The following is a 24,980-nucleotide window of genomic DNA, read 5'->3' on the forward strand; positions in this document are numbered from 1 at the left end:
CTTGACTCATAATTCTCCCAACCAAATTGCTGATATTTTTAACAATTTTTTTTTCAGAAACTGTTCAATCTTTAGCAAATACCTTACCACCTGTTAACACCACTGACTCATCCTTGCCAACCACCCTACCCCAAAGTATTACAACTGCAGCCTGTCCCAACATCTCTCATACACTCCCTACTTCTTAAGCTTAAACGATGCACTCCATCAGCTGACCTCCTCCCAGCTGAATACCTTCAAATGGCAACTGGAATGCTTTCCTACCCTGTTTCCATCTTAATTAACAGACCCATTACAGAAAGTTCTATCCCATCCCTCTGGAAAGTCTCATATATTATAAGGGTGGAAACTCAAATGAACTCTCTAACTTCCGCCCCATAGCCCTACTTTCCCCCTTAGCAAAAATTATGGAGAGATGTATTCACTGTCAGCTACTTGATCATCTTCTCCAAAACCACCTGCTAGTTGGCTGCCAGCATGGTTTTAGGCCTTTCCATAGTACAACTGCTCTACTATCCTTTTCTGACTGCATTAATAAAAATCTTAACAGCTTACTGTCCTCAGCCTTCTTTATTGACCTCTCAAAAGCATTTGATATGGTTAATCATCAATTACTGTTAAACTCACTCAAATCACTTTCACTAGATACCCAGACAGTTAATTGGTTCAAGTCCTATCTAGTAAACAGACAACATGCAGTCCTCTGGGAAAATAATAAACTATCTACTCTTCTCCCTATAACTCTTGGAGTCCCACAAGGCTCTATTCTGGGACCCCTCCTCTTCACTATTTTCATAAATTATCTGAAAATCTCCCTTCTACAAACCACCTGCATACAATATGCCGACAATTCGACATTAATATGTTCAGCCTCCTCGCCTGCTGAACTTCATTCGAGTACCCAAGCAGTATTTACCTTAGTTGAAAACTGGTTACATCAATGTTGTCTCCTCCTTAACCCCCGAAAAACTAAATTGGTACTATTCTCTCCCACTCAGAAGTCTCCTGCTATTGACTTCACAATTACATCTAATAATGGTACTGTAATAACTCTGAACAAAACCACCAAATTTTTAGGTGCAACAATTGATCATAATCTAAACTTTGACGCACATATCAACCTAACATTAAATCAGTTAATAAAAAAATTGGTTTCCTCTACAGACTTAAACCCTATCTCACACCTCTAGCTAGGACTTCTATTGCCCAAGCTCACAATCTCCACCCTTCTCTATGCATCCCCAATCTATACCAACTTATCCAAAAATAATCTTCATAAGTTGGAAACAGCCTATAATAGCATAGCTAGATTTGCCACTGGTCCCCCTTTACGAACCCACCACTGCCAAAATCTTAAATTGCCAGGATGGCTGGAATTGCAAAGCCAGATTATTTTCCAGCAACTTACTACTATAAACAAGATCTTACACCATCCCAAAGATACACCCATACTCTCTACCCTTATCTGCCCATATAAAAATCTAACAACCCTTAGATCAGCTAATAAGGTACTAGTAGCTACCTTAAAGTCCAACAACAAATCTGGAGATAGCTTGTTCTCAAACTCTATTGGTAACTCTTGCAACACTCTTCCAACTGAACTAACAGCCCTTTCTTCTACCCCACTTTTCAAGAAGCTATTAAGAATCTTCCTTAAAGCCCAATGGCTTTGCCCATGCACAAATCCTGACTGACACTTTCTCCCCTAGCAGGACCATTCTTTACTATCTATCTTTAACATGCTATTTCAGGTGCTCTGATATTCTCTCAATTCCTACTGTAGTAGCTCACCTCCTAAGGTTTGGTAATCTTTATAAACAATGCTACCCTAAAAAAAAAAAAAAAAAAAAAAAAAAAAAAGTTTTATTAATCCTTTTACTCACACTTTTTAACTTAGTCAGGTATGTTGGTATGTTACTGTAACAGTACTATATAAATGTTCCTGTATTTGAAATGTTTTACCTGTCTGACATTATCTGTATTGTATATGGTCAAGATTTCTGTCTTGTAAATTGTCTTAATGTGGAGCTTTTCTCCCCGGGCCTCCGCTGAAAATGGATACACATCCAGTCGGACTATCTCGGTCAACAAATGTAAAATAAATAAAAAATAAATAAATTTCAGTGAAGAAAAAAAAACAAATGCTTAAAAGGATACATGAATCACATCTGTGAATAGTAAAGTGCAAAGAAACAATAACAGATATGTTTTGACCAGGAATATCAACTCAAATGGAATAGTAACACAAGAGTTGTTCTACCAGGAGTGCAGAATGTAACAGCAATCCTAAGGAAGAAATAAAAGTATGGCCAGTCCCAGACCCCTTTAAAGCCAAGTTGGTACAGACCTGCTTTAACTCATAGAAGCCACATAGCCTAGCACCTACCTATGAACCTATCTGCCCAAGGGCATTTATAAGCCTAGCCAAAGTGTGTCGGCTATCGCCGCCCTATTATGATCGATATTTGTGGATTATTATTCCAAGTTCCCTGAAATAATCACACTAACAGGCAAAACTGCAAGTGTGATTAAGTATGCTAAAGTCTATATTCTTAAGACATGTTGCATATCTGGCATTGGTCCACCATAAGATTTTTGCATGGAAAGTTGAAACAGTGAGGAATCTATAAGAAAACAGCAGTAGCAAAATCAATGAGGGGGGGTCAAAACACTATTTTGTAATACAGAAACAATTACAAAATATCTCAATCTCTTATAAGCTACTGATGAATTTAAGTATGAAGTGAAGATTGCCTACTTTCACTACATTGCCAATGACTGAAAAACAAAGTTGAGGAAACTCTGGAAAGAAATCAGCAATGACAAAAACGTCACTATGACATATACTGCAGAAAACAACCAGAGTTATAGGATAGAGACAAACAATGACTGAAAAGCCATGTGAAACACTGCAGCTTGAAGTTGACAAAGTAAGTAAAGCATGTGAACAAGATCTACTGTAGGTATTAGGGAAAATTGCAGGAGAAATGACAGCTAACTGTATAAAACAAATGTGTTGAAGTTAAAGGTCAATAAAGATGCGTAACCAAATATGTCACAAGTCTTGTTTGCATGAAAATAGACTGTGATAATTGTAATAGTAAAGAGCTGCAAACAAGACTCCAGAAGTTCTGCCTGCAAAATCTGAAGGTAATGCTACTCAGTGCTAGAACACTAAACCTCAAAATGCACTCTCTCGAGGCAATTCTAAAAATGGAGAACATCGATATCCGTGCAGTAACTGAGACCTGGTTCAAGGCTCCAGAGAGCACCCCTGCAATACCAGGCTACAACTCTTACCACACTTTTCGGCCACCACACCAGGACCAAAACACTAAAGGTGGAGGAGTGTTGATATTCACAACACCGGGTTGGTTGAAAAACACAATGCGTCTGAAATTCTCCAGGTGCAACTAACACTAGGTAAGACTGCAATCCAAATTGTAGCTTGTTACAGATTCCCCACTATGCACCAAGATTCTCACTACACCTTTCTAAACATACTGGAAAATATTAAGATACAACCAAACACCCTAATACTGGCTGATTTCAACTACCCTGCCATTAACTGGGAAAACTACTAGTGTACCAACACCTTTGCCCAACGGTTCTTGGAATTCATAAGTTCCAATGCCCTGGATCAACTAATACTCAAGTCCTACCAGTGGCTCCAATATCCTAGACCTGGTCATCACCAACATGGGAAATCGATGCTCCCACCTATTGGTCAGGTATGACCATAAGCTAATCACCATTGACATCCACATCCCACCCCTACCCTCCAGTAAGGAAACCTCCATAAAAAACTTCTCCAAAGCCAACTTCATGCTACTCAAGTCAGAAGTGACAAACTTCATGACACCCATGCAGACGGGAACTGAAAGTTCAACTGTTGAATTCTACACTAAGGCACTGTACGAGCACATCCACTCATGCATGAATCGTGCCATCCCCAATTGAACCAAAATGCTCTCCTTCAAAAAAAGGAAGCCAATCTGGTGGTCCCTTGCCATAAACAAATTTTACAACAAAAGGAAGAAACTGTTGCAGAAAAGAGGAAAATCCCAGGATGCAAAAAAAACTCCCTTACCAGCCTCAGTAAGAAGCTGAGATCCCTCATAAAATCCACCAAAGCTGGTTACGAAAATAAAATTGCCAAAGATTTCCAAAGACAACCACCAGGTAATCTATAGCCATGTCAAGAATCTAAGTGGCAATGCTCAGATCTGCTCTGACCTACAATGGAATGGCATTAAATATATTGATCCCAAGGATATTGCCAATATCATGGCAGATTGATTCAGTGCAAACTTTACCCCCCCTCACCCCCTAAACGGCCCATCGCAATACCAAAAGATTGCCAAATTCCGGTAATAATGGCCACACAGGTAAAAAACGCACTCTCCAAAGCTAAGAATACAGCATCCATGGGACCAGACAACATCCCAGACTGTGTACTACATGAACTACAAAATGAACTGGCACCTCACCCAAGTGCAAGGTTTAATCATAGCCTCATCTCAAGCTTCATGCCCACTGAGTGGCACACAGCTACAGTTATCCCAGTCCACAAGGGGGATCCAACTTGGATCCTGAGAACTACTGTCCCATCAGTCTGACGAGCCTGATCTGTAAGGCCATGGAACGTATCATCATGGAACTTATAAACAAAGACACTGGCAACCTTCAAACACTGGACCCCATGCAGTTTGGGTTCATGAAGGGCCAATCTTGTCTCCTGAACCTGACTGACTTCTTCAAATCAGTCTCCAGAGCCGAGGACTAGGGTAAGGTGGGTCCACACAGCCTATCTGGACCTCGCCAAGGCCTTTGACACCATCCCCCACTCTAGAATCATAGATAAACGTACTAAGCTGGGCATAAATCCCTATGTCACTCGATGGGTTGCCAACTGGCTTACTTGACAGAACCCACACTGTAAAAGTAGCCGACTCCAAATCCTGCTCCAGACAAGTGACAAGTGGAGTAACTCAGGTTTCAGTCCTCGGACCGCTCTCGTTTGGCATCTACGTCTTTGAAGTACAGAACAACACTAAGGGACTCTGGCTAACAAAGTTCGCAGATGACTGCAAACTGGGAGCCATTATTGAATCCCCAAATGATGTGTATATTCTACAATAGGTCCTTACAGAAACAGATGCTTGGTGCCAGAGCCATGGGCTCAGGCTCAATGCCAAGAAATGTATAGTTATCCCCTTTGGGAAAAAACATGTACCTGTGAATTACCACATAGCTGGCAGTACACTAAACACCAAAAGTGTGATAAGAGACTTAGGGACACAGGTGGACAGTGGTCTCACCTTCAATAACCACATCGCCACAACAGTCAGGAAATCCTTCTGTGTGGCACACCTCATCACTAAGGGCTTTTTCATCCAGAAAAAAGGAGGTCATTGTCCCACTGTACTCATCCCTCATTAGACCCATTATAGAATACAATGCCCCGTTTTATGTACTTTTCAAGACATCTGCAACAACTGGAAAGGCCTCAGAAATACCTCACTAAAAGAATCACAGGCCTAAAGCAGATGCCCTATGCTGATCATCTAAAAAAACTCCACCTATACTCTATCGCATATCGTTTACTCAGAGGCGTTCTCTGCTTAACATAGAAGGCCATGTCAAACCCAGAGCTGTTGGACATGCTACACTTAAAGAAATCCCAATCCCTCAGACACATGCTCCAGGGATCTAAACCTTGTCATCACAATGAACAAAACATGCTGGAGGGATAGGTTCCTGACCCAGAGACTCCCCATACTCTGGAATAGACTGCCCATATATGTCAGGCAAAGAGCCTCGTTGCCCCTCTTCAAACCTGATGATTGGATGGGAGATAGGAAATTCACTCCAAGCATCATGTCAGTCGCCCTGCTAGACAGGGGTCCAGGGAAGTAAATACTGCAGGAAGAAATAGCCAGGGAATTGTTATGGCTAGGCTTGTATAGGCCCTAGGGCCGATAGCCTAGTACCACCCTATGAACAAACAAATTAAGAACTGTTAAGAGCAACTGTCCTAAAAGAAAAATCAGATGTTCAGCAAAAACAAACTTGTTAAATAATTCACCAGATACAGGTTCACAGATTAGTACTAAGCTAACTGCCCTTGCGAGCCATTTTAAGCCTAGCCAATTATCCCTTGTGAGACTCAAACCCTGAACTTTGTGTTTGTAAGGCAAACACCTTAACCATTAGGCCACCCTCCCAACCCTGATGGTGAAAGACTGAAAAAAGTAACAGTTAAATACGGACTACTCCAGATTGAACATTATGTCTTTTTTCCAATGTATACAAAAGTCTAATTTTGATGTAACTAGCCCACGGCCTACCTGATATATAGAACCACTGTTAACATACAGTGACCAGTGTTACTTATTGCATGCTACCCCATGGATGTATATATGTATTGTGAATCTTTTATTTATTTAAGTTTGATGACCGGGGAAGACCACTGGGCTTAGAAGAGCCCATTTTCAATGGAGGCCCAGGGAGAAAAGCTCCAAGAATTGCAAGTTACCTTTACTTTTACAAAGGAAATAGTCTATACAGTTCATTACACAAAATTCAAATAACGTCCATGTTAGTAATAAATTTCAAAAAAGTTCCATGTTATTTACAAATAGGGTTGCCACATTGTAAAGAAAAAAAGAAGACAATAATTCAATACAGACTTTTCAATATTTAACATAAAGAGAAGCTTAAAAGTTATAATTCAACTGTAGGTGTTTCCCTTTTTATAAAAGGAAAAGTTAGATATGAGGCATCTTACTCATGATATGGAAATAATATAATGAAAAAGTTAATGTAAAGTAATCACTGAAACTTAATACATGCATGCTACCACAAAGATACATTTACACATTTTGCAAATTTAAAAAATGGGCATATTAGATATGAGGTGTGTGTAGGACCTATTACAGATGCTTGCATGGCAGCAGTTCACAACACACCTGCTCAATGTCACTTGCAAATATAAGCAAGGGCTCAAATACCCACTAGCCCAATCTTCTATTTCTATGTAGGCCTTCAAACACCCAACCCTATAAAACTATATAGCTCTACTAGTACCCAAAGTCTAACCTTAAAACTCCTACCCAGTTACCAAACAGAGACCTCAGTCCCTTACCCTAAACCTGCACTCTCCTTCAGTAACTATAATGTACCCAATCACCCCTTTAGCCTAAAACTCCAACCCCTCTCCCTAAAGCTAAATTCTTGTAATACTCCCTAATCCTAAAACTCCCTTCCTGCTTGCCAAATGCATATTCAAATTACAGCACAAGCAGCAGCTTATACTAGAGTCTATCTTCAAGACAGTGTTTTTCGAGCACTTGGGACTTGAGCACCTGTAGTCCTCCTACTGTTCATTTAATATGACTACATATGTATTACAAACTTATACACACTCAAACATACACAGACACACAGACACACAGACACACACACACACACACACACACACACACACACACACACACACACACACACAGTGTGCGCAGATTTCTCTGTTGTGGTCTCCATCTCATATATTATACACACATACAGTGTGTGTGTGTGTGTGTGTGTGTATGTATGTATGTATGTGTGTGTACACTATATGCATGTGTGTGTGTGTATATATATATATATATATATATATATATATATACACACACACACACACACACACATATACGTACATACATATACATACACAAACATACGTACAGTATAATATACACATAGATATATGCATACACACACACAAACTTTTAAACACTAATGAACTAAGTTTTTTTTTATTTATTTTTAAGCTACAGCATTTAGATCAAGAAGCAGTTTACAATGTCAAAACATAGATGGAAAAATGGAAGTTTAATGATTAGCGTATCAAGCATTACACAGGTGTTCCAGAAAACTCAGCTGACTATAACCCTCATAGAGGTTACACCACATCTGCTCAGTGTGTCAAATTAAGCCTTCTGACGTGACACATATATTCTCCAGAACCTCTGCATATACAGTAGAAGGTGGGTTGCTGCTGAGGGTTTGCCCTCAGTAGTATAAATATACTTAAACTTCTCACAAATATTTAAGATCTTGTCAATAACACATGTACTCCACAAGTCTTTTGAAAGTTATGCTGTGCCATGCACCTTAAGTAAAAAGGATCTTTCTTTAAAAAAGAAACAGAACATACAAATGTATACTATTCATTAAAAAACAATGTTTACCTTTGTTAAAGGGCTACTTAGTAAGTGCTATAATCAGCTTTTCTTCTAAATGAATTGTGTGTACTCTATTTTAATCAGTATAAAGCTACTCTGCATGGAAATATTTAGAACTAGTATTAATTTAAATGCAAGTTGAATGAAAAAAAAAACATAAGAATGGTTTCTGTCCAGCTGCTAGTTACAACAGACTAAGGCTAGACTGCTTAAAATTGTCTGGCATTGTTGTCCTTTAACATGGAATAAAAATTCCCGGTTGGCAAGATTCTTATTAATACTTTTTTTTCAAATGGTCAAAGCAAGTACATGGAAGAAACAGTCCCCTTCTGATCTAAAATCTGCCAAACACCCTAGCTGAAGACTGAAAAGCTATCAAAGTCAGGGAGAACAGTAACATCACAGTGCAGCCAATGTGCTGCCTTCTTAGAGATGGAGACTAGTTTTGAACATACAGGGTCGCTAGGTAAACTATCCAGACAATACGTAATTCATATGTTGCCAAGGTCTGATTTGGCACTGGAGGGGCAAAAGGCAAACACTGTCCGATGAAAAGCTGGTTTTGCTACCCACTGCAACTCATTCATCTGAGATGGATTAAAAAAAAAACTGCTCTCTAGTGACTTATCAGTCAGTTTACCAAAGACTGTAAAAAAATAACTACAACTTCCTTATGTGAAGTCTGAGAATAAATACAATAAGGATGGAGAACAACATGTAGCTCAGGACTTTAAAGAATGCTCTTGCTGTCAGTTGCTTTTGTTAAGAATATGATAAAAAGAATTCCACCATCAGTTGGATACTGCCCTATCGGGGAAAACGATGCAGGAATTTGTTTAGAACTCCTTTCAGACATCCAGGTCTGTCCGAAAAAGGACACAGCCTGCTTTCTTGTAACTAAGAGAAATCTCCACATTTTGAAAGCTATGGAGAGTTTACAACAAGCCAAGGGTAGAGCCTCTGAGACTAGAACTGTATCAGATAGCTATCCAGGTAACGTTAACTATGCACCTACTGAAGCCTTAATAGGGCAAAACAATAAAGAGCATGAGGTAAGGAAGCAGACTGATAATGGTGTCTATTCAAAACCTTAGGAAAACTATATGGGCCTTGATCACTGTTTCTTCTGTATAAGAAGAAAAAAAAAGGTTGTGAAAAATCAACATCCTGAACACTCCATTATCTAAGGAAGCTGCTAGAGTTTGCCATATCTAGGACAGGCCACCCTGTTATTCTTTCCCTGGTATCAGGAAAAACCCCAAGGAAAAGCTCCTGCCTATTTCTAAGGATGGCGCTGGCTGAACAGCCCAGAACAGCAGAAATTGTTTCATTAAAAAATAAAATAAAAATATATATATAAAAAAAAATATATATATATATATATATATATAAAAATAAAGAAGAACTATCACCCCCATGGACAGATGTCTGTCCATGGGGGGTGATGGTTGTTCTTTATTTTTTAGTGTTTTGGCCCAGATTGGGATTGCAGGGGGAACATTTCACTCTAGGCTTAACCATTTATTTTTAACTATGGTACATTACATCCCGGTGGATTACATCAGGAAGTGTCTATGACATTTTAAAGAATATATTTGAGCACTTATACTCTTTCTGCCATTTTCCTTGCTAATTTTTGTTTAATACGAATTGTTGAAATTCAATGGTAATGTATGCTGTCATTTTAAATGTGAAGGGCATTGGATTTTGGGTGATTGTATTTGTTAATTAACTGAGTTAATTGTGTAATTGTACTACTGGAAAAAAATTCTAAGGTATAATGCTATTTAAGATGCTGGTGTTTTGTAAGAAAATATCCCTTGAAGGCAAAAGGCCGAGGTACCAGGATTACATTTCTACCTGGTGGTTCATCTACTTTGTGGAGTGTGTTTTATTTCAAATCCTGTATTACAGCCTATGAATACTGGAGAATACATTTTTGCGATGTGACCTGTGGAGACTATTTCCCTACCTAGTTCTCTGTGGGTATACATACTGAGAGTTTGAGAAGTCTTGAAACTTTCTACAACATATCAGAGAGCTACAAAAAGACACAAAGAATGATAGCTAACCTCCAGCTGGAACTACAAAAACACTGCTTTTCATGTTGAGTGATTTGTTGCAGTCATTGCATTTTCTACTTCTTCACAGCTGCTAACACTATCTTCCTCTTTTTGTCATACTGCTGCCCTGTTGTCTAATTTCTACAGAACAGCTAAGCCTTAACAGGGTAATTTAAAAAAATTTAAGGAATGAAACATTTGCACTATATCTTCCACTGTCTTGTCCTTTTCCTCCAGCTGTTTTATTAACTTTTCTGAGGCCTTCCTGCCCCGTCTCTCACTAACATACCAGGTGTGCCAGCTTCTCCATACACCCCAGACTAAAGGGTTTGCCCAGAGGGACATCTACAGTCTCAGATCTTCTGAGAAAGGTTTAAGTTCTTTAAATCTATAAAATCTGAATAATACTTTGCTTAAGTCAGTTGCCTTTAAACCACCTTCCACAAATTTACAACCACACTTGAAAAAATGCTACTTACCCTACATTGTGTACAATCTGAGTCAACATTACAATTATTTTTCTTAAGAGAGAAATCTGAACACCTTGAAATAACACTCCCACTTATTTAATGCTCTAAGCCTGGTACTGCAACATTTGGATCTGACAGGTAATGGTCGCAAAAGTTGAAGTAGAAGACATCTACACACACTTCCCAAATATGACCAGGGAGCTACTACTCTAGCTCACTAGAAAAAGCATTTAGAGCAGCTGCTTTCTTTAAGAATAAGCTGAAGTGCAACAGCCAGGTCAAACATTCAGTTTAATACAGAAGTATATCTTATTCATGAACCCTGTAAATCTGTCAGGCTTTTTTTTGAAGCAGGTTATTTAAAATCAGGTTCCAATGAAAACTCAGACAATGTATCCTACAAGCAATCAGTAAAATGAGAGATTGCAAAGTGTTCCGTTTTAAAAAGCTTACTCAGTTTAGCAAAACTACGTTGAGACAGGATCAGGAATTTGAAAGCCACTGAAAATATGCTTTCTTACGGTTCAAGCTATAAGGAAATATCTTTTGCAGGGGAATTAAAGGAAAGTGGGTCTTCATCCCAGGAATCTGTATCAAATTCCTGTATCAAAACCAGGGGGGAATGCAATCTGCTCTGAATGAGCCAAAGACCTCCTCATCTTTTTTTTCCATACAACTAAAATTAAGTTGAGCTCTCCTTTGCAACTTCAACAGTGAAAAGTTTGGGGGCTTAAGATATTATTGCAGAAACCTGACGTAAAGATACAGAAGAATGACCTACTATATCAGGAGAAACAAATGTTGCATCAAGGGATACCTGTATTACAAGGCATCCATGTAATAAGCCTATTCTGCCACTTTACTTATCATACGTTGTTGAAAAACTCCAAGTTATATTTTTTTCTTCATTTAAGTAGTGTGATGGGTCGCATCATCTGGCCAAGGGCATCACTATAGTGCCGTTATATTGTTGTTCTTCTTCTGGCCATAGCTGGTCTTATACACCGGTAAGATGTGGCCACTTGGGGAGTATGCTAAAGATTATATAGGGAACTGGTTTAGTTTTCAGAGGAGGGACCACTTCTACAAATGTAATGCCAGGCTAGTTGCACATACTGAAGTTCATCAAGTACCAGATTCACATGCCACACTTTTGGTTATGCTGTTCTGCAGCATCACAAACACAGTGGTTGCATAGCTAGCTTTTGGCAAACTAAACTAGACCTTTGGCAATCCAAGGAATCTGATTACCCAAAAATCTGTTGCCTGTGCACACATTCAACCTCCAGTTCTTTCTAGTCAGGGTGACCACATTTATTTTATTTATCCTTTGCTGTTAATCCCACTAGGTTTGTGGCCTCTTTCCAGGTGAGATCCAATGTGGTATTTATAGTACTAGAGGAAATTTGGATAGTGCATCAGAAAACATCCCCTACAGTATGCGACTATGTGCGCATGTCTCCCTTTCTTAGCTCAGTGGTGGCTGGAAGAAGTGGCACATGAACCATCATGATGGAATGCAGTGTTACAGAATTAGAGTTGGAAGATTCCAAAAAGCTGTTTCAACACCTATTGCTCCTCCAGTCAGTAAGCAGAGATGAAGAATCATGTATAGAAAGAGGAGGAAGCAACCATCATTGCAACCCTCTAGTCAGGACGGTTGCAGGATTAAGTACTTCATGACAAGTTTTCAGAAAGAGAACCAGGAGATAATGAGGCAGCTTTGTGGGGTAAAATAATGGATAGAGTTAGTCATACTGAAGATGATCATGTTGTTGTTGTGTCTTTTGGCTTTTCCCGGTTAGGGGTCGAAACAGCGGAACTCCGGTCTGCTAATGATTGGCAGTAGATTTTTACGTGCCGAGTTGCCAGCCCTGACGCACAACCTTCAACGAAGGTACGCCCATTCACACATGTCTCCACACAGAAGACGCTCTAGCTGAGAATCGAACAGGACATCTTACTGTGAGGCAACAACGCTACCGCAGCACCACCACCGCAGTACTGAAGATGATCATGTTATAAAGGATAATACAGACAACCCTACTGCAGTAGCAAGAATGTCTGCTAAAAAGATAGACACTATAAATGATAAACAAGGGCTGCAGAAAAGAACATACACTGTAAGGATGCAATCCAAACAGAGCTAAAAGTATAAATAGAGATAAACTTTGGGATTCTATAATATCACTTTTGGGCATAACAGTGATGTCAGAGCACTTATTTTTGGGAAAGAACAATTTGGTAACAAATTGGTGAAAGCAGGGTATGCTTCATGAAAAAGTATAAAAAAGGGAAAATATATTTTCATGAACTAATTATGTTGTGACAAGCCAATTTATTTAAGAGACTTACTATGCCATTCCAGACTGATGCTAATAAAGTTGCAGTTAATTTAATTTTGAAAAAAGTATATAATTACGTATATGATATTTTAAAAAATTAAAGACGATTGGGTGGAAATATGACATACATCTAGTGTAATCAGCATAAAAGGAAAAAGAGTACGGTCCACTATTGGAGTCAATTCAAAATCATGCTTTTTTTGTGGCACTGAAGGACATTTGGTTGAATACTGTGAAAAAGGATGCCATATGCAATGCGGGGAGAAAACAGTACATAATAACGTATATGATAGAAAAAAATTAAAGACGATCGGGTGGAAATATGACATACATCTAGTGTAATCAACACAGAAGGAAAAAAGTATGGAGTACTATTAGGGTCAATCCAAAACCATGCTTTTTTGTGGCACTGAAGGACATTTGGTTGAATACTGTGAAAAGATATGCCATATGCAATGGGGGGAAAGGAGACATGTGGCTAAGAACTGCACTGGTGAATATCATAAATGTAAACAAAAAGGGCATTTTGGATTGATTGTACAGTTCAAAATGATAATGGAGAACAGGATGCTATATCAGAACTGCATGGCAATGACAATGATACTGTAACAAGACATTGAAAATGGCAAGGTGGATGTGACAGGAGAGGAAGAAGGGGAAAAGGACATAAATGTACAGAAAAAGATTAAAAATGTGCAAGTACAAAAAAAAACAAAGCTTTGAATACTACTGATAAAAAAAAAAAAAAAAAATCAGACGGGCAAAGTGACGGTAGTGAAGGCAAAAGGAGGAGGAAGCCAGAATGTTGTAAAAGGCAGGAAGTTGACAGGGGAATGAAAGAGACAAAAAAGAGGAGAGAGAATGGATAATATAAAAGTTTTCTCTATAAATGTAAACAGTACTGTAACTGACATTAGAAGATTATTAGTGTTACAATAACATAAAAAAAGGCAGACATTATTTGTTTGCAAGATGTTAGAAATGTGACTAAATTTAACAGAATAGGGACTGTTCTAGTGAAATACTTATTTTATGGAATTCAGAAATCGAAATACGTATGAGATTAGCAATGATTTAATTCTGCTAACATTATCATCTTTAGATCATGTAGAGATTAGCAATGATTTAATTCTGATAACAATATCATCTTTAGATCATCTAGAAAAGGAGTCACTGTATATGGGAAGAGCACTTAAAATAATTGCAGTTTATACACATACGGACATGAAGAACAGAGGATCATTTTGAAAATATTAAACTGTGTGTTGCAGTAAATATTGATGCAATTATGTTTGGGGACTTTAATTGTAACACAAGGAAACAACACAGAAAACTGATATCAGATGTTAACAGAACTCATTTCACTAGGCTAACTTAAAATAGGCAAAAATACTGAATTTACAAAGATACAGTCTAACACTAGAACAGAAATAGAAAATGGAAAGATAGAAGCAGTCTTTACAGAACAAGAAGAGATGTGGGCCTATCGCAGGATTTACTGACAAAGTAATCACACAAGGGAAAATCATTAAAAATTAAATGCAGTTAATTTTAAGTAACATTTTGAAAAATAAGCTAGCCTAATAACACAGATTTGCATACTGTAATTGGACTAGTTGAGGACTGAAATATAAAACAAAAAAAATAAATTAGCATATTCCGACATTGAAAAGAATTATTTTAAGGAAGAAAATAATAATTAAAAGGCCATGATAATTAGAGTGATATCATGTGCTGGAAATGACAATGACATGTACATTCAAAGAGTAATGGCATAGTATGAGGAAAATAAAAAGATTACAAAATTTACTGCAAAAACAGGAATTGCTTATGCAAAATACAAAAGAAGAAATGTTAACTTTTTCAGAGAAAAAAGTAAACTGAAATACAGTATGGATAATATCAAACTACTGAATGGGACTATACTCACGAAACAAAAGAATACAGAAATAGAGGTGGTTAAATATCTAAATAATAAATATGGTAAAAATAGACAATACAGCCAAGAATGCAGGAAAATGTTAAATTTACTGAAAAAGATAATGAAAAATTACATAAATGTTGTAGAAATGAAATGTGTTCTTAGTAGTGTAAATGACAGGTCTGCTCCAGAACCAGACAGTTTAGACTCTAAATGGTAAAAAAAAATTTGAAAATGAACAGTATAAAATTTTGGTGAACATGTACAATGAATAAAACCATCGAAAAAAAAACTGCAGTCAAACATCAACATCTCAGGAGAAATGATCGTAATATGCTTCAAAATTAGTTATTAAATAGGGGATACAAAAAGAATGAGATGGATAATATGACATCAGATGTCAGCAGATTAAGAATATTTTTCTATTCCAGGAAATAATGAGCAACTAAATTGTGTTGAATTAGGTAAAGATAGGAGAATTTCAGTTCCCCTGTACTACATCAGAGACGTTGATGTTATACACCAGGTAACAATGAAGAAAGTACAGTTGTGTACACTTACCATAAAAGTAGATGTTCAAGTGTATTCACTGTTGCAGTCATCACATTTGGGTTATCCTGCCAGGGATACCCCTCAGTCAGCCCGAATACCAGAGGCTTAGTATTTCTGCGTCGGTTGCTGTCGCTCCAGGACTGACGTCAGGTCTTCGGTGGTATAGAAACAGGCAGCTGAAACCATTACATCAGTTTTTCTTGCCCTGTCAGGAGCCCCCCAAATAGGGAGCTAGGTAATGGTGGAAAAACACCACCAGTAGAAAGTAAATACCAAAAAATCCCTGTAAGGAGATAAGAAGAGAGAGACAAGGGGGATGGAGGGAGGGAAACCAGGACTGCAACAGTGAATACAGTCGAACATCTACATTTATGGTAAGTGTACACAACTGTACTATGTTCTTCATGTTTCACTGTTGCAGTCATCACATTTGGGTTGATTCCCAAAGCTGAAGAAAAGGGTGAAGGCAGTCAAGAAGCCTGTGGGATGGCTAGGATGCCCTGCAAGACTGCAGTGGCAAAGCCTGCCCTGGATTTGGAGAAGATAGGCAGGTAGTAATGTTTGGTGAAGGTATGAACAGATATCCATGTTGCAGCCTCCAGGATGTCCCTGGTGGGGACCCCTCTGAGAAAGGCTGTAGAGGTGGAGGTTGCTCTGGTGGAATGTGTCCTGACCCCCTTTGGGGGTGGTTTCCCGTGCTGTCTGTAGCAGAAATGGATGCAGTCTGCTATCCATTTGGAGATTGTTTGGATATGGCCTTGCCCTCTGCTCCTGCTGTGAAGCTGACTAGCAACTGATCAGTTTTTTCTGAAAGATTTAGTCCTGTCCAGATAGAATCTGAGCTGTCTGTGCACATGTAGAGAGTGCAGAATCCTTTCCCCCTTGTTTTGTGGGTTAGGGAAAAAGGTGGGCAAATGTATGGAATGTTTGAGAGCCACACTGGACATCACTTTAGGCATGAACGATGGGTTAGTCCTGAGTGAGAGACTGTCAGCATGGAAAATGATGAAAGGCTCTACAGCCATGAGTACTTGTAGCTCTGATACTCTTCTAGCTGAAGTGACGGCCAGAAGCAAGGCTGTTTTCCAAGATAGAAATTTTAACTCTGCTGAAACTGCAGGTTCAAAGGGGGGTAGGGTGAGCTTTTCCAACACAAAGTTAAGGTCCCAAGCTGGGGTAGGAGCCCTTCTGGGTGGCCTTAAGTTGTTAGTCCCTCAGAGGATCTGTTTGATAAGGGGGTGCAAGAAGAGAGGAGGCTCTGTGCTGTAATGAGCAGAGATGGCAGAGGCATGAATTTTAATAGAAGAGAAGGATAGACCCCTATGTAGTAGGCCTGCCAGGTAATCTAGGATGAGAGGTAGGGAGGGCTGTGCCGTTCCAGCTCCCTTAGCCTGGGATCCAGGTGCAAAAACCTTTTCCACTTGTCAGCATAGGATTTCCTAGTGCTGGGGCATCTGGCCTCACGTACAATATCTAGGACTTGTTTGCTTAGGCTGGCAGCTGGACGGGGGTCAGGGAATAAGCCAGGCTGCCAGGTTGAGGGTCTGCAATTGAGGATGCATAAATTCTCCATTTCCTTGGGTCAAAAGTGTTGGGATCTGAGGTAGGTGCCATGGTGACAGGGGTGACAGGCTGGGCAGCAGTGGGGTACCAGTGCTGGCATGGCCAGTCTGGGGCAATCAGGATTGCACTCGGTTTTTCCTCACTTATTTTGAGCAGTACCCATGATAAGAATGGTAGAGGGGGAAATTAATAGACCGGGAGGTTTACCCACTGGAAGGATAGAGCATCCACTTTCCAGGCCTTGCTGTGAGGTTCCCTGGTGCAGAATTTTCTGAGCTGATGATTGGAGTGGGAGGCAAAGAGGTCGACCTTCAGGGTGCCCCATTTTCTGGGTTACAAGGGTGAAAGGTTCTGTGGTCTAGCTGCCACACGTGTGGGTCTAGCAGGTTTCTGCTTAAGTTGTCTGCCAGAGAGTTGAGAGAGAGCCTGGCAGGAATTGTGCTAGCAGGTGTAGTTGCATGGCTGAGGCCATGTGCCAAGGGTCATTGCGAGCCTGCAGAGAGGATAAGAGCGAGTCCCTCCCTGCTTGTTGATATACCCACATCACTGTGGTGTTGTCTGTTTTGATCAATAAAGGCCCCGGGGAGAGTAGGGGTCTGAAGGCTGTCAGGGAGTGCTGAACAGCTAACATCTCTTTTTAGTTGATGTGCAAATGTATTTAACTTGGGCTCCAATGGTCCTGAATGCACCTGCCGTCCAGGTGTGCACCCCAGGCATAGTCTGATGCGCCTGTGGTGAGGGTCTGGGCGGCATGGGGTTGTGAGAAGGGAAGTTCCTTGTTGTGGTTGCAAACTGCTGCCCACCAAAGAAAATCTTTCCTTGGACAAGGTATCATTGGTATGCGAGTTTCCAGGTCGGCACTGTTGACACCAAAGACTTTTTAGGTACCATTGTAACTTCCTCATATGCAGTCTGGCATATGAAATGAATAGGATGCAGGAAGTCATGACCCTAGAGCTTGCAGGATTTTCCTTGCGGTTAACTGGGTTCTGGTGGCTAGCTGAGAGAAGCAGTCTGTCAGGTAGGCTTGTTTTTCTGGAGTAAGGAATGCCATCCGGGATGCTGTGTACAGGCTTGCTCCCAGGAATACAATTTTTTTGTGTGGGGATTAGTTTTGACTTCTTTTCATTGATTGTATACCCCAGGGACGTCAGTAGGTCCTGTACAAAAGTCAGGTGCTGTAACAGCTTTTCCTGACAGTCTGCCTGAAGCAGGCAATCGTCTATGTATGGGTAAATGTGAATATTTCTTTGTCTGCAAAAAGCAATGGTGGGAGCCAGGCATTTTGTGAAAACTCTGGGAGCAGTGGAGACGCCAAAGGGAAGCGCAGAGAACTGAAAGTGCATAGATCCTGCCCTGAAATGTAGGTATTTCCTGCACGATTCCCTGATTGAGATATGTAGGTAGGTAGGCCTCTTTTAGGTCTAGGGTGGCTAACCAAGCATCCTTGGAAAGCACTGGTAGAAGCTGCTGGTGGGTGAGCATTCTGAATTTTGGTATTACTAGAAAAATGTTTAGAATGGATAGATCGAGGATGGAGTGCCATATGCCCTCTTTTCTGGGTACTAGGAAGAGTCTGGAGTAGAAACCTTGGCCTATCTGTTCTGAAGGAACATGCTGTACAGACCTCATGGAGAGCAGGGAAAGGACTTTTTTTTGGCTCTGCCCACTGGTTTGGATGAAGATCTGGAAACCCTTTTGGGGTTGGCAGAGTGTGGAAATAAAATTTGTATCCCTGGGACACTATGTTGAGGGTCCATCGGTCGTTGGTAATAGTGGACTAGTTGCTTGCGTGGAAGGAGAGTTTTCCTCCTAGGGCCACAATCAGGTGGGCAGAGGAAAGGGGTGATGGTGTAAAGTCATTGTGAGTTCTTACCATAAAGGGGTGGCTTTGCACTCCCTGTTTTTGAAGAGGAGAAACAACATTGCTTAGATCTCTGCATTCCCTGGGGCAGCTGTCTGGGAGGCCTGCTTTCCCTGGGTCTGGGCTGAGCTGCCCTGGAGGGGGCAGGAAAGGACCAGTGCTTGGAGGGGCAATGCCTACTGAACCTCGGAGACTGGACCTGTAAGAAGTCTAACTGTCTGCATAGATTTAGCTTTTTTTTCCCATCTTTTTTAAGACCTCTTCTGCCTTGGTGCCAAATAAGCTATCTTTGTTCAATGGTGCATCCAATAATTTGGATTTGACATGGTCTGGTAAGGTCTGTTCCTTAAGCCAAGCATGTCTTCTAAGGACAGAACCAGTGACTACTGCCCTGCAAGATGCTTCTAGGGCGTCAAAGCCACATTGCAAGGTGGGCTTAGTTACCTGACTTGCAGAATGCATTAACTCTTGTAATTCTTTATTTTCTGCACACGCAGGAAAGGAAGATATGTTTTGTTTGAGGAGTTCCATGGTATGCTGCTGATATTTCAGCATGTGGGACTGACAATTTAATGCTCTAATAGCAAGAGTAGCAGAGGTGTATACTTTTTTACCCCATCTGTCTAAAGCTTGGGAATCCCTCTCTGAAGGGGAGGGATTCTTAGCTAAAGTTGCTTTAATTCCTTTAGGTCCTTGAGAGATGACCTCTGGGTCAGCAGTAGGATTTTTGAAAAGAAATTTGTGATAGTCAGGGACTCTAATACCTGTCAAGTTTCCTGGGAGCAGGTAGAAGGGTGTCAGGAGTCAAACTGGATTCCATAAAAACATCATCCACAACATCCAGGACAGAAGGAATGGCCAAAGGTCTGTGCTGTGGTAAATCCAAGAATTCCCCGAGTCTCTTTTTTGACTGAGGATAGTCTTGACATTCCCATTGGAAAGGCTCCCTTAAAGTATGAAGGATTTCCCCAAATGAAAAATCCTCGGGTTGAGAGGCAGAAGGAATGGATTTCCTCTGCATCAGAATCATCATAAGCAAAGAGGGGTTGCATGTCTTCATATTCAGATGCATCAGAGTCATTGGACTCCTGTTCAAATAAAACTACTGGGAACAAGTTTCATTTTCTTTTGGAAGGGGTAGCCTGGCTTCCCCCAATAAGCATAAGGTCTTCCGCCATTTTTAAGCATTTGAGATTAAGGCAAAGAAGCAGGTGCCTGAACTTAGGTCATCATTTTTTTGGGTGTGGTTCGTACCCAGGGCCTTAGGGACTTGATAGTTTTAGAAAGAACTGAAGACACGAAAGAACTTGTCGGTCTGTGTCGAGTATCGGTAGTGTGAAGTACTTCCTCAAAAGTCGGTGCTTGCTCTGCGGCTCTGGACCCATCCCAAGGTAGAGACATCTGCAGGATCCTTAGACGAAGAAGAGTCTTGTGGCACACCGGACTCTAAAAGGGTCTCAATAGCAGCCTGCGAATCCACAGAAGCGGGCATCAGGGTCTGCAAAAGCACCTCGCTGAGGACTGGAGAACTGACAACTAGCTTAGCGGAAGCATCGTTGGCAGTTTTGGACCGTCTGTCTCTGTCTTTATCCTAACGTTTCTTCAGGAAGATCAGTAGTCAGATGGCTTACCGAGGCCACATCGGAATTCAAGGACTGACAGCAAAAATATCTAGCTACAATAAGGGCCTAACAATGTACAGTTCTGGTACTGAACAAAGCGCAAAAGCGACAGCGGGGGATGTTGTGGTCTGGGCCTAAACAGGTGACGCAGTAAGAATCGAAGTCTCGACATAGTATTTGCTTTCCACAGGCAAGACAATTAACTTTTCCTGACACTGGTAAGAGCAAGAAAAAAAAAAGTATCCCCAACGGGGTACTTCACTTTAGAAGACTTCAACTTCAATTCAGAAACGAAAACTCGGGTAGCGGCCGACCGGCACTCGTGCAACCTGCTTCGGGATCCTCAGCAAGAAAGACTGATGCAATGACATCGGCTCCCTGTTTTTATACCACTGACAACCTGATGTCAGTCCTGGAGCGACAGCAACAGATGCAGAAATACGAAGCCTCTGGTATTCGGGCCGAATGAGGGCTACCCCTGGCAAGATAACCCAAATGTGATGACTGCAATAGTGAAACACGAAGAACATCTGGCCGATACTTTTGGTTGATGAAAAAACAGCTGGCAGGTGAACAACCCCGCTTTTGTTTTAAGAATAAGACAGCTTTACAGAGGGACCTTTGTTATAAAAGTACTAATAGATTAGTTTTAGAGCAGCCATTTGATTCCCTGGGAACTTCACCTTGTAAGACATGTAATGTGTGTTGTACACATTGTTTGCAGGAATTATTTTGTACATCCCACTACTCATAGAAAGTATTTTTTTCAAAGTGAAAGTGGATTTTTCGAGGAATTTATTTTGTGCTCATCATTTTATATTGGAAAGATGAATCGCTCCTTAAGAGAATGAATTCCAGAACATATTAATAGTATTCGAAAGTGTGACAATAAAAATGCGTTAGCAAAACACATCACTGAGAATTGAGATCAATTTATTTTTGTGTCATTGTGGTAGAACTTTTGAAAGAAGGGCTTAGATTAGGCGTTCTTAGGAATGTCACTGAACAACATGAGATACGATGGATAGTTAAACTGCAAGCTGATAAGGGCTTAGGTCTAAATGGCAAGGTACCTTTAAGACCAATTTTGAAATCATGTGATTTGAACAGGTAACTGAGCGGTAATTTTGTATGCATCTGTTAGCCTGCTTACTTTGTATCTAACTGTTGGATTGGATATTTAAGCATCATGTGACTTTTGAAAATGCTTTGTAAGTTATTATTTAAATGTTTTATTCTTATTTTACGGTCTGATGAAGTGCCTTATACTTGGCATCAAAGCACTTATAGATTTTCATTGAGATTAAAGCCGTTAAGGTTTTTTTAGTTGCATTTGTGATTCTTTAGACGTACTTGTGACTGCAGTGTTTCTTTTTTTGGTTTTATTACATTTTTTTACTGCAAGAGGATTTATCTACTGCGCGCGTGTTTTTGAACATTTTTTTTCTGATGTTTAATGAATGTTAAGAGGAGGCCATACTAAATAAAAATATTAAACACTAACTCTCTTAAAGTTCACTAAAACTTATAAAAAACACAAACCTTGTGGAAATGAAGTAAAACGGCAAGTACTTGTTTCACAGCAAAACATAATTGATATAACTCAGCAAAATATTGATTTAATTCCAGCAGTGAAATATTCACAATCTTCCAGCAAAAATTGATTAAAAACAGTAGTGAAATATCCATATAACAGCAAAACAAAAAAAAGTTATTTAAGCACTTTCCTTCGTTCACTATACATTGCAAAGTCGAACTTTATCAGAAATACAAAGAAAACTATTGAACTCCATTTAAGAACAATTAAACAGAGTTCAACAGTTATTTCCTTGTATTTCTGATAAAGTTAGACTTTGCAATGCAATAGTGAATGAACGAAAGCACTTGTTTTGCTGTTATATGGATAATTCACTACTGCTTTTAATCGATTTTTGCTGGAAGATTGTGAATATTTTACTGCTGGAATGAAATCAATACTTTGTTGATTACTGCTAAATAAAATATATGTGTTAGAGTTATAAAACTGATTTGAAAAAACATACAGTAAAGAAAATTTATATTTCTGAAAGTAATACAATTACAATTAGAAAAAGTATTTAAAAAAGACATGGTTACATGCCTTCTGTGAAGGTTGGGTGCCAGGCTGCAACTCGACACTGTAAAAACACTACTGTCAATCAATCTGCTGACCAGTGATCCGCTGGGGTGACCCCTAACCGGGAAAAGCCAAAAGACATTTACAAAGACATAGCTATAAGGGATATACGGTTTAGGGCATAGGCAAGTTAGACAGATGCTAATGGTAATTAAGAAAATAGTCTATAATATTACAGACAACTGAGAAGACGTGAAAATTTTGGGTTGTGAGGTAAAAAAAAAAAAAGCATTTGATAATATTGATATGAGGCGATTGTGAGATATTTAGAGGCATACTATATGCATACTCAAATTATAAATCTCATTAAAACATGATGTGTCTGTGTTGGAGAAGTAATTAATGGCTGGATATCAGATACAATTTACGTTCAAAAAATGTTAAGCTTGGATACCCATTAAATAGGATGTTAAGCAGGGATGCCCATTAAATAGTATTTTAAAGTAAATGGAAAGAAGTATATAAAAGTTTAAAAACACCTTTATCTCTTATGCAGATGATGTGGTTATAATTATAAAAAATGTGAAATGGATGAGAAACATTTTACAGAAATTGGATAAATGTTTGGCATGCACTGGATTAACTATTAATAAAACAGAAAGCAAAGGATTTGGATAAAATGCAAAAAAGAAGTTGTTCAGTTCTATATAGACCATATCAAGATATTAGGAATATTTCTTTGAAAGTATGTCAGTATTAAATAATGAAGCAAGCTGCTGGAAGAAATTCATCAAGTAATTCTATTATGGAAAAGTTTTAGAAAGAAAACATATTTACTGAATTCCATGATTTTGAGAAAACTCAGTTATTTAGGAAGTGTTACTGCCTTTCCTAGTGAATTAGGCAAGGACTTAGTACAACTTATTTTTTATATTTTTTGGGAATGGAGATGGAAATTAGTTAAAAGGGGAATTATATACAATAAAGACAAAAAAGGATATTTAAATAAAAAAAATCTACAGAATATTTGATTGTAAATGAGCACAAGCCATTACCAATACTTATAAACAGAAAACAGGAGGAACGGTGGGATAAAAACTTAGCAGAAGAATAGGAGAAAAAGATACAATTATAGAAGACAAACTTAGACGACAATAAGCAAAACAGGACAATATAATATGAAAAGTAAGAGAGTTTTACTGTACTAATTAATTACTGGGAACATCATCTTGAAGCAGTGCAGAATGCTATCAGAAACAAAAACAGATTAAAAAAATATGGAAAAAGTAAAGATTTTATGTAGTGACATACTCCAGACGCTGCTAGTGAAAACTGACATGAAATATAAAGCAGTCAGAGGCAGAAATTGTCTAGTTTGTGATCTAACAGAAACAGTGGATCATGTCTTTCTTATATGTCACAGAATTCACCTATTATGACATATTAATCAACAGGAATTTCAGAAATTAGGAAATATAAAAAATGTACAATATTAATTTATGGATACATTTTAGAATATTATAGAGAGATATAGATCAGAGACAAAAATTATATATAGCAATTAGTTTTCATATATGGCAAATCAGAACAAAAGAAATAACTTTCAATAAAAAATGGGATATGACGGATATTGAATGGATAAGAAGTGCTGTGGGAAAAAGGGTGGAGGGGTGAATGAAAATTATATATATAATATTTATATGTATTGTATGCATATCTGCACACACACACACACACACACACACACACACACAATGTAATTTAAAGAAGCATGTCTAACTTCAGTTTTTTGTGAAACAAAAGCTTGTACATTATTTTGTGTTTATAATCAGAATCATCATTTACAGTTTGTGTGTGTGTGTGTGTGTGTGTGGATCAGAGGAGCATAATTGTTTTTAGTTTCTGATATGCATTTTTTTTAGTGTTTTAAGCAAATATACTCCTATACTCTGTCTCCTCAACATGAACTTATACACCTATACATTGTCACTCTTTCCCCCCATGATCTCTAGTCAGAAGAGCCCAAGTTCACCAAACACTGGTAATACCCTTTTCTCTCTATACCACATGCCCTTCTGGTAGCTACCCCCTCAAATCTTTCCAGCAGCCTTCTATCCCTCCCTCTATTATAGCTGCCAGAGCACAAAATGCAGTCAGCTCAGGACTCAACAGATTAAAAGCATCATCTCCTTGCATCTACAGTTTATCTTCCTGTGAATACACATAATGAATGTTTATAAGTTACCTTCCTTAGAAA

The 24,980-nt window shown here is 39.1% G+C and overlaps 1 protein-coding gene across 1 annotated transcript in view; it reads right to left on the reverse strand.

Moving 5' to 3' along the window:
* Positions 1-24,980, reverse strand: part of GOLGA5 (golgin A5) — a 933,889-nt gene that overhangs the window by 790,157 nt on the left and 118,752 nt on the right. The window lies entirely within an intron of this gene.

This window comes from Protopterus annectens, chromosome 6.part0, assembly GCF_019279795.1.
Source record: "Protopterus annectens isolate FY-2018-M chromosome 6.part0, PAN1.0, whole genome shotgun sequence".
Lineage (NCBI taxonomy): Eukaryota > Metazoa > Chordata > Ceratodontiformes > Protopteridae > Protopterus > Protopterus annectens.